The sequence below is a fragment of the Petaurus breviceps genome, unplaced genomic scaffold (assembly GCF_028583685.1).
Source record: "Petaurus breviceps papuanus isolate PSGF00001 unplaced genomic scaffold, PetGlider_PUasm1.0 38, whole genome shotgun sequence".
NCBI classification, from domain to species: domain Eukaryota; kingdom Metazoa; phylum Chordata; class Mammalia; order Diprotodontia; family Petauridae; genus Petaurus; species Petaurus breviceps.
This window is the reverse complement of record NW_027186304.1, coordinates 2,297,783-2,307,573: the sequence shown is the minus strand read 5'-3', so window position 1 is coordinate 2,307,573 and position 9,791 is coordinate 2,297,783. Positions and strand designations below refer to the sequence as shown.

At 37.6% G+C, this 9,791-nt stretch overlaps 1 pseudogene; it reads left to right on the top strand.

Annotated features, from left to right (window-relative positions):
- Positions 1-7,325: 7,325 nt before the first annotated feature.
- Positions 7,326-8,634, top strand: LOC138169901 (adenylate cyclase type 4 pseudogene; annotated as a pseudogene).
- The last annotated feature ends 1,157 nt before the right edge of the window (positions 8,635-9,791 follow it).

Below are 9,791 nucleotides of genomic sequence, written 5' to 3'. Positions count from 1 at the left end.
ATATATGTATAGGAGGGTGTGTGTGTGCAAATACATATGTGAGTGTCTGTATATGTGTTTACGTGTATACATAGTCAAAGGTCACAGGATGAGTTGAATAGGAAGGGGTGATATCTAAAAAATAAAATTAATAGGTGAGAGAGGTATATTTTGGGAGAAGGATAAAGGGAGAGACAGAATAGGCTAAATTATCTCTCATAAAAGAGTCAAGGGAAAACTGTTCCAATGGAGGGGAAGAGCAGGAAAATGAAAGGGAATGGAGCAACCTTACTTTCATTGGATATGGTTTGAGGAAGAAATAACATAAATACTCAATTGGATATCTTACACTACAGGAAAGTAGGGGTGAAGGGTATAAGAGGAGGGAATGATAGAAGGGAGGGAAGATTGGGGGAGAAGGTAGTTGGAAGCAAGCCCTTTTGAAAAGACACAGGGGCAAAGGAGGAAATAGAAAAAGTGGGGGACAGGATAGGATGGAGGGAAATATAGTTATTCTTTCAATAAAAGTACTACGGAAAGGTTTTCCATAACTACAAATGTACAGCCGACATTGAAATGCTTGTCTTCTCAGTGGGAGTGGGTAAGGAGGGGGAAAATGAAAGAATTTAGAAATCAGAGTTTTAAAAACAAATAATAAAAAAATTTAATGTTCTTTTACATGCAAATGGAAATTAATATATACAGACACTGGAATATAGAAATCTATCTTGCCCTACAAGAAAGTTGGGGAGGGGGGATATGAGACAGGACATAAGAGAGAATAGATTGGGAGTATGGTTATTCAGTGAGATCACTATCTTGGGGTGAGGTGTAGGGGAAAGTCATTGAAAAAATTTGTAATTCAAAATCTCATGGAAATGAATGTTGAAAACTAAAAATAAATCAATAAATTGGCAAAAACAAATATTAGGGAACCATAAGCAAAAGTACACCAAACTTGGCAGCTGCAACATTAAAGAATTAGAGGTCATGGAACATGATATTGTAGAAAGCAAAGGAGCTAGGAATTCAATCAAGAATCACTTACCAAACATAATTATTATTCTTCAAGGGGAAAAAGAAGGGACTCAATAGAGCTAAACTTATTTACATCCCTACACAGCAAGATGAAACATGATTCTCAAAATCATGTCACTAATAGTACAGCTGGAAGAAATATACACAGAGGGTACAGGTATAAAATGAATTTGGGGGAAGGACATAAAGATAAAGTGATGAGAAAAAGGAGTGCAATGGATGTAGAAGGAAGAAAGAGGTAGAATGTGGTACTCTCATTAATATTGGTACAAAGAGGAAATCATTTACCCAAACAATAGAACTATGGAGTATCAGGTAGGGGCAGTGACCCTATTGCCTGTAGCACCTGGCCCCCAAATTACAGGACAGGGCCACTTCCCAACATTGCCAGCAATAGCACTGAAGCCTACTTTATCACTCTGTTACAATGTATATCAGAAGAGCTCAGGTACCAGGGGTGAAAATTGTCTTGCCCCAGCTTATGTGGGTAGCAATTTGGACCCTGGAACAAAGGGAATTGGTTAGAGATTCAGGCTACTGTGGTGGGGTGGGAGGAGTGGGAAAAAAACATAGGCCCCAGATGTTCAAGTCGTTCAGCAGCAGGTACAGACATGTCCTCCAGAAGTAGTGGATACAGGGCATGGGTACAGATATGTGCCCCAGACAATGTAATCTGAGAAGCATAGTAGACAGCAATAGATATTAAAGCAGTTCCCAAAGGCAGTGGCAGGTGAACAACAGAATAATGCAAATCATCATGGACATGAGACAAAATATTTTGTCACCTTTGCCACTTTAATAAGTATGCAATAAATTTCAAGAATTCTATAAATTGTGTTTCTCTCCTTATTAGTGATATGATTAAAGCAGTTTCTAAAAGTTTTCTTTTCCCCATTTGAAAATCATCTGGTTATACTCTATAATAACTTGTCTTTTGGGGAATATTATTTTCAAAGTGTACTATTTTAAAATATTAATTGATTGTACCAATTTTATATACACATGTGTTGACACACAGAGATACTTCCAAAGGAAACCAGATTTTTCTAAATCTTACTATTGCAAGTCATTTGACTCTTCTGGGCACCATCATAACATACTGGGGTTAGAGTTGATAATTTATAAGGTTTTTTTTAAGGCTGAAAATGATGATTCAGTTATTCTAATTATCTGATTTCTTACTTTCTTTTAAGAAATGTACGCTACATGTGGATGGAGAGTACAGCAAAGTATCTAAGTCAACGTCTGTTTTCCTATAACAGCCAGCTTCCCTTCGTGGTTTGCATATTCTTAAGAATTGCATGGAGTTCTATAAGCCTTTTAAGGAAATAAGCAACTGAGAATGAATAAAAATTACGTGAGTGTTATTATAGAAAACATTCTGTGTGGGTGGCCCAAAATATGAGTCAAAATATTATCTAATATAAAAAGATTCTCTAGGAAATAATAATTCTCTACTTACACACACACACACACTACTTAAATTGTGGTTTAAAAAAGTTACATGTTCTCATTTTCACTCTAATAAATAAGTAACTCTCTTATAAGTAGAACTTTAAGGAAATTCTCTGATCATCAAGAGTAGAAATTTTTTCTGGAATTATCCACCTATTTCTAATAACAGCATGAGAATAATTGTCTCAGACCCTTATTTATCTCTATATGAGTAAGTAAACATGTCTATAAAGACAACTATAACAATATGAACAATATCTATTCCTAATAAGTATAAAATTTCAAAACCAAATATTTTCCTATAGATTCCCAAGGTGAAAGAAATATACGCAGAAGAGGGGAAAAGTGATCCTTTTTTATTCCATTGTCAACAGACTGTTACTATTAACATTGATATATCTGTTATCTGAATACAGAAAATACTCCATTAAAAAGGAAACTCTTGAATGCATAAAAGATCTGATGTTCTTAGATGTTCTCATGTAAGCTAATTAATAGTAAGTCAGATGAAGCCAAGAAAGAATTATCAAGTGAATTCAAAGAAAGGCTAACCCAATCCCTGCTTTCAAGGAGTTCACAACCTAATGAGTACAAAAAGCAAATGACAATAAACAAACTGTATACATACATACATACACACACACACACATATATATATACATATATATGTGAAAAATTGGAGATAATCTGAAAGGGAAGGCTCTAACATTAATGAAAATTGAGAAAGACTTCTTATAGAAGGTACAATTTTATCTGAGCCATTGGAAACATTAATCACATCAAGGAAGGGATAGACAGAAACAAGAAGGAAAAGGGATAGGAGATAAACAGTGAAAATTAACAGTTTGAAAATGGATTCATCTTATGTGATATGGTGCAAAAAGGACGGTGCTGCCAGATCATACATTGTGTTGGGAAGAGTAAAGTAGAAGAAGACTGGAAAAATTGGAAGGAGCCATATTACAAAAGGTTTCACATTCAAACAGAGGATTAAGAGCTAGTGGAATTTATTAATAGAGAGGGCACAGAGAGTGACATACACTTTAAAATCACTTGGAAAATTCAGTGCAAGATGCACTAGAGTTGGAAAAGAGTTGAGGCAAGAAAACAAACCCTAATGTTATAATGATGGCCTGGATGTGAGGTGATGAGGGATTGTCTCAAGGTAGTGGGAGTGTTAGAGGAGACAATAGGAAATATATAAGAGATGCTGACAATGTTAACTAAAGAGGAATTCATAATAGCCTGAATATGGTTACTTTTATTTTCAGTATTCGATGATTTCTCAAAGCAAACTTCCATAACAAAAAAAAAGTTTGAGAAACACTGGTCTAAAAAAAATGAAAACTTTATCACTAATATATCATTATTCTTTATCAAGATTTGTTTCTCTAATGCTGAACTGCTTTACCAAGGGATAAAATTGGGAAAGGGAGGAGAATGTAGTCAATGTTCAAGTGATAACCTAGTAAAGAAATTGAAGAATGAAGGGTTTGGAAATCATTGTGAGAACAAAGAAAAGGTTTAGGGGTTTCAAGAAATTGGGAGACATAGAAGGACAACAAAATGTTATCAAAGGAATGTCAGAGTACATGAACTTGGAAATGGGGCCCAATATAGGATTATTGTCTTGAAGGCTAAAGCCTGGAGGTTTCTGTAATACTGATTCTGTTCCCAGAATTCCTCATGCTCTAACTATATCATCTCTCTTCCAAAGTGAAATACTTGCCCCATTCCAGCATCATCTGCCCATGATTCTGCTGCCCTAGAGCCAACTAATACTCGGAGTTTTGTTTTCTCATTCTATAGTAATCTTCTACAGATCACATCAAGTGAAATAACATGTTTAAAAGTACTTATCAGTGCCTGATACATAGTAAGTGCACATAAATATTTATCTCCTTCCATTCCTATTTTTCACCTTCCCCTTGATAGATAGTTGGGTTGCTCTTTAGGTTTCTATCTGGACTCATTGAACTGACTTTTAATTGCTTGCCATCCAGTGGAGAGGGGAAGGTGATGGAGGAAGGGAGAAAAATATTTGGAACTCAAAATCTTATAAAAGTGTATTTTGTAAATTCTATTTACATGTAATTGGAAAAAAAAATACTATTTAAGAAAAAAAGTCACCTCAAAACCTCATCTATCGATGGTGGTGCTTCCTTTCTAATTCATTAAATGACTTACTTGTGCCTCATAATGGGATCTCTTGGTGTGGCTACACAGTTTAAATTTTTTAAATTTCTTTTCCCTTTTTTTTTGTTTTTTGGAGGTGGAAGGCAGGGCAATTGGGGTTAAGTAACTTATCCAAGGTCACGCACCTAGTAAGTGTGAAGTGTCTGAGGCCATATTTGAACTCAGATCCTCCTGACTCCAGGGCCAGTGCTCTACTCACTGTTACACCTAGGCACCCCATGTGGCTAAATTTTTATAGGAAATTAAACATATTATCTGCTCATTTGTTACACTCCATTCCTTTATCAATTCTTCATAATATTACTCTTTTTCCCCCTTTGATACCTTTTTGTGGCTTTACAAGTTACTTATGTACATTATTATGAGAATATGGTAAGTATGGCATAGAGCTGGATATAGAGTCAGAAAGATATGTTAGAACCGCAACCCAACCTCCCTCTTCCAGACCCTTACTGGCTAAGCCATATAGTCTCTCAGCCTCAAAGTTCCTTACCCATATTTAAGTGACACAGTGGCTAGAGCTCATAATTTGGAGTCAGGAAGACCAGGGTTCAAATCCTGCTTCAGACTGTGTGACTCTGGGTAAGTCACTTTAATCTCCCTGGGCCTGGCTTCCTTATCTGTAAAATGGAGATGACAATAATAGCACCTGCCTCCTAGGTTTTTGTTAGGATCAAACTAGTTAATACATAAAGTACTTTGCAACCATAAAACACCATGTAAATGCATTTAACAAAATGATTATTCTATTATGTATAAGCAATGATAACATCTACTCCACTGTGAGGATCCAATACACTTTAATACACGTAAAGTGCTGCACAAATTTTGAACAGCTACATAAATGTAAGCTGTTTTTCACTCCCTTTCATCATTTCCCAATATCTTGCCAGTCACATTTAACATTGTTTTTCTTTCTCTCACTCTCATCTCACTAATTTGTTTTACTTACCATTTCTTACTTTGGTTGCCTCAACAACTCTCTTGAACACTGTTCTTCAGATCCATTTTCCTCCTTTAACTCAAGTTGCTTTCTTTCAATGCCCCTTTGACTTCTCCCAGATATCTTCAAATTTATACTCCGAAGTTTACCGACAGGACCTTTCCACATGTCCAAAATTGCTCTAATAACATATGCAATTTTTCTTATTTATCCACATCATCTTTCTTCTTCTCCAATTCCTTCTGCCACCCAGTCTTATTAGATGATTTGTTTCAGTTGGAAAGCTCCCATAGGCTATCTGATAATTTAACATCTACCATCATTATTATATCATGCCTCAGTGCTAGGCTTGTGAACCATGTGCTGAATATCTGATCAATTTTCTATTTGCTTTCAAGTGGTCTTTATCATACTCTGGTGAATGTCTCCCTCTTTTTTCATTTTCCATTTATCTTTCCACAATTGCTTTCCTTCATTCTTGCCTTTTCCTGTTCCTGAATTTATTAACATGAATATATAGTGATCCCCACCTATTGTCTCCATATAGCTAACCTGTTTATATTGAATAAAATATATCTATCTGAAACATTATATATGTCATTGATTTCCTTTCACCAAATCTCAAACAAAATTATAAGGTAAAACTTTTTTCTCTGTGGTAGGTGCTCTACTTAATCTTGCTTTCTCTTTATTGTATGTGCTATATTTGTGTGTAAACATTTGAAGCCAAGGGTTTTACTGGTGGATCCTTTTTTTGACTTTATCTACGATGAACTTCTTTGTGCCTTAACTATCATTTTCTATATTCATTATAGTTATACACATCATGGCAGTACCTGGAACACAATAAACAATTAAACTTTATCTATCTTGTTCCACATAGGTAGACTATTTATACTCTCTCCCTTTTAAATTTAAAGTATTTTCATTACTTACCTAGCCAACAAAGAAAAATATATAAATGTTCATTTTGCTAATGATGAAAATGGTAAACCAAAATTTCAGGCTTTTGTCTAAAGTCTTTGGCAATCATTATTCACCCAATTCAATTCAATCCATTCAAAAAACTACTGCTTATTGAGTTTCCACTCAAAATATTAAAAAAGCAAACATTTTTCTTGCTAAATTGAAAATTAAATATTTTCTCAAAATTCAGGAAAGAATTCAGAAATAACCAAAATCAATATGAGTCAACAGTGTTATTTAGCTTTAAAATAAAGACACAAATAGAATTTTTAAAAATGATGTTTTAACTTAACTCTTTAAAAAAACTGTTTTAGTGAAAGTACATAATGCCTTATCCAGCACCAATTATAACTGTGTCATGGCATAAAAGATGATTTCTTGGGCTGGTGTGACCATAAATATGCCTTCACAGTACCACTTAGTGTGGATAAGCATTTCTATGCTAAACTAGCTTGGTCCTTAGATGGTACATGGTCAATCTCTGGGCTCAAAGTCTACCTTGGTAGGACTTGCCAGAGGTCGCATTCTTTTGTCATGGTCTTCACACACCCATGGTCTTTTCTATAGTATAATAAGTCATGAAAAGAGAACTTTATTGGAGAAATGGCTGGCTAGGCTCAAGTTTTTATTATGGGGAACAGAAGTACTTAACATCTAGCTTCATCTCAATGTGTACTGGTCAGAACACAGCTGAAGTAAGGGCTTGAGTTTAAGTACTGTGCTTTAAGGAGAATAGTTTAAAGCCGGGATGTATCCAGAGGAAGCAGATCAAGCTGATGCGCAGACAGGAAACCAAACACATAAAGAGCAGTTGGAAGGAGCAGCCATGAGGCCTGGTCTTTGAGGTGCCCTTGGCACTCCCACCATCCTTATTGTCCTCACCATGGCCATTGTCAACCTGTTCTTTCAGCCAATGTCTGCTCCCTGCCAGCCCCCAATTCCTCTGCTGCTGTTCTCAACAGCTCCTGGAATTTCTCTGGTTCCTTACCTCTCATCAGCACCCCATATGCCATGCATTGTTGTGTACAGGCCTTCCTCTCCTGCCTCCTCTTTCTGCGTGTGAACTTTGAACTGTTGCTCCTCTCGTCACTGGCCTCCTGCAGCCTCTTCTTGCATTCCCATGCCTGGCTCTCTGACTGCCTGGTTGCCCACCTGTACGCAGCCCACAATGCTCAAAGGCCTGGGGGATTCAAGGAGCCCAAACTGATGGTGCTATCTTCTTCTTGGTCTTCTTCTTCACCCTTCTGGCTCTGGCTAGGCAGAATGAATATTATTGCCAGCTGGACTTCCTGTGGAAAAAGAAGCTTCTGCAAGAGCGGGAAGAGACAGAGACGATGGAGAATCTGACTCGACTGCTGCTAGAAAATGTGCTACCTGCACATGTGGCCCCCCAGTTCATTGGTCAGAACCGACGAAATAAGGACCGCTACCACCAATCCTATGAATGTGACTGTGTCCGCTTTGCTTCTGTCCCTGACTTCACGGAATTTTACTCTGAGTCCAACATCAGCTGTGAAGGGCTAGAGTGTCTTCAGCTACTCAATGAGATCATTGAAGATTTTGATGAGCTACTCTCTAAACCCAAGTTCAGCGGTGTGGAAAAGATCAAAAGTATTGGAAGCACAGATATGGCAGCTACAGGGTTAAATGCCACCTCTGGACAGGATACCCAGCAGGATTCTGAATAAAGTTGCAGCCACCTGGGCACCATGGTGCAGTTTGCAGTGGCTCTGGGGGCCAAGCTGGACATTATCAGCAAGCACTCATTCATGACTGCTGCTTTCATGTGGGGTTGAATCGTGGCCAGTCGTGGCTGGGGCAATTGGCGGACAGAAACCACAGTATGACACATGGGGCAACACTGTGAATGTGGCTGCAGAATGGAGAGCACGGGCATTCTAGGCAAGATCCAGGTCACTGAAGAGACAGCCCAGGTGCTACAGTCTTTGGGCTATACCTGCGACAGCCGAAGAGTAATAAAGGGGAAAGTCAAAGGACAGCTCTGTACCTGCTTCCTGTCCACAGAATTAGCACAGACTGGGCCCATGCTTAGTTGAAATGCTCCCTCCACCCTCAATCCTTTCCCCTTGAAAATACTCAATAAAACAACACTGCTTCACCTAGGGAAAAAAAAAAAAAAGAGCAATTGTAGGAATTGGAAATATTTGTCCCGGATAAGAGATGATGTAGAGGAGACAGGAACTCTGATGTAAAATCTTAAGGGCTGTCATGTGGAAAGATTGGATTTGTTTTGCTTGACACTACCAAAGAGAATTAGCATCAAGGGTTAGAAGGTACACTTGATTGAATATAATAAAGAACTTCATAAAAAGTAGAACTGCTCACAAATTAAGTAGTGTGCTTCATTAGGTAGTGATTTGTTCATCTATGGGGCTCAAATTACAGGAAGTAGTAAAGCATAAATTAGTGAAGATTAATGTTTCAGGTAGGAATTGGGCTAAATTACTTTGGAGGTCACTAGTTGGCAAAGTGTGTGGAATGCTGTAATGGTAACCACACTGGCATACCCAGGATGACTGTTTGCACAGGTTCCTAGATCTGCTTTACTGGGAAAGTTTAAGGGGTCAACAATCATTTTTTAAATACATTACTACTCTAGGAGAAAAGTGAGCATCCCGAATTTCAGAGAAAATGGAAAGAAAATACAAACAGAGAAATAAAGACCAAGACACAGGGTTCTGACTGCCTGAATCAACTATACTCTTTACATACACCCCAGGATCAAGAAAGTCTTTACATCTGAGCAGGCAGGGAGCTCTGAACACAAGGTCACTCAGAATCTTGATCAGGGAATCACAACATCTTTTTCATAAGTGAGCCTCCAAAGCAAACTACCAACTCGGAGTATATATACACTTCTCAGAACCAGAAGGCGTCACAACCCTCATGATTCAGTGCTTAATTAGAAATTATAAAATGTGTGAAAGCCTTCCTACAAGCCAATCTCCCTCAAGCAAACTTCCCTTAATGGATTCCATAAGAGGCCTCTTAATGGGCAGGGAAGATCTTACTGCCCATTATCATTACAAATGCCAGTCTTAAACTCAGGGGCATTCATCTTCATGAGGTTAGATATCTCCTCAGACACTCACTGTGTAGTCCTGGGCAAGTCATTTAACCTTGTTTGCCTTAGTTTCCTCATAAATATTCCTTTAAAATGATCTGGAGAAGAAGATAGCAAATCCCTCCAGTA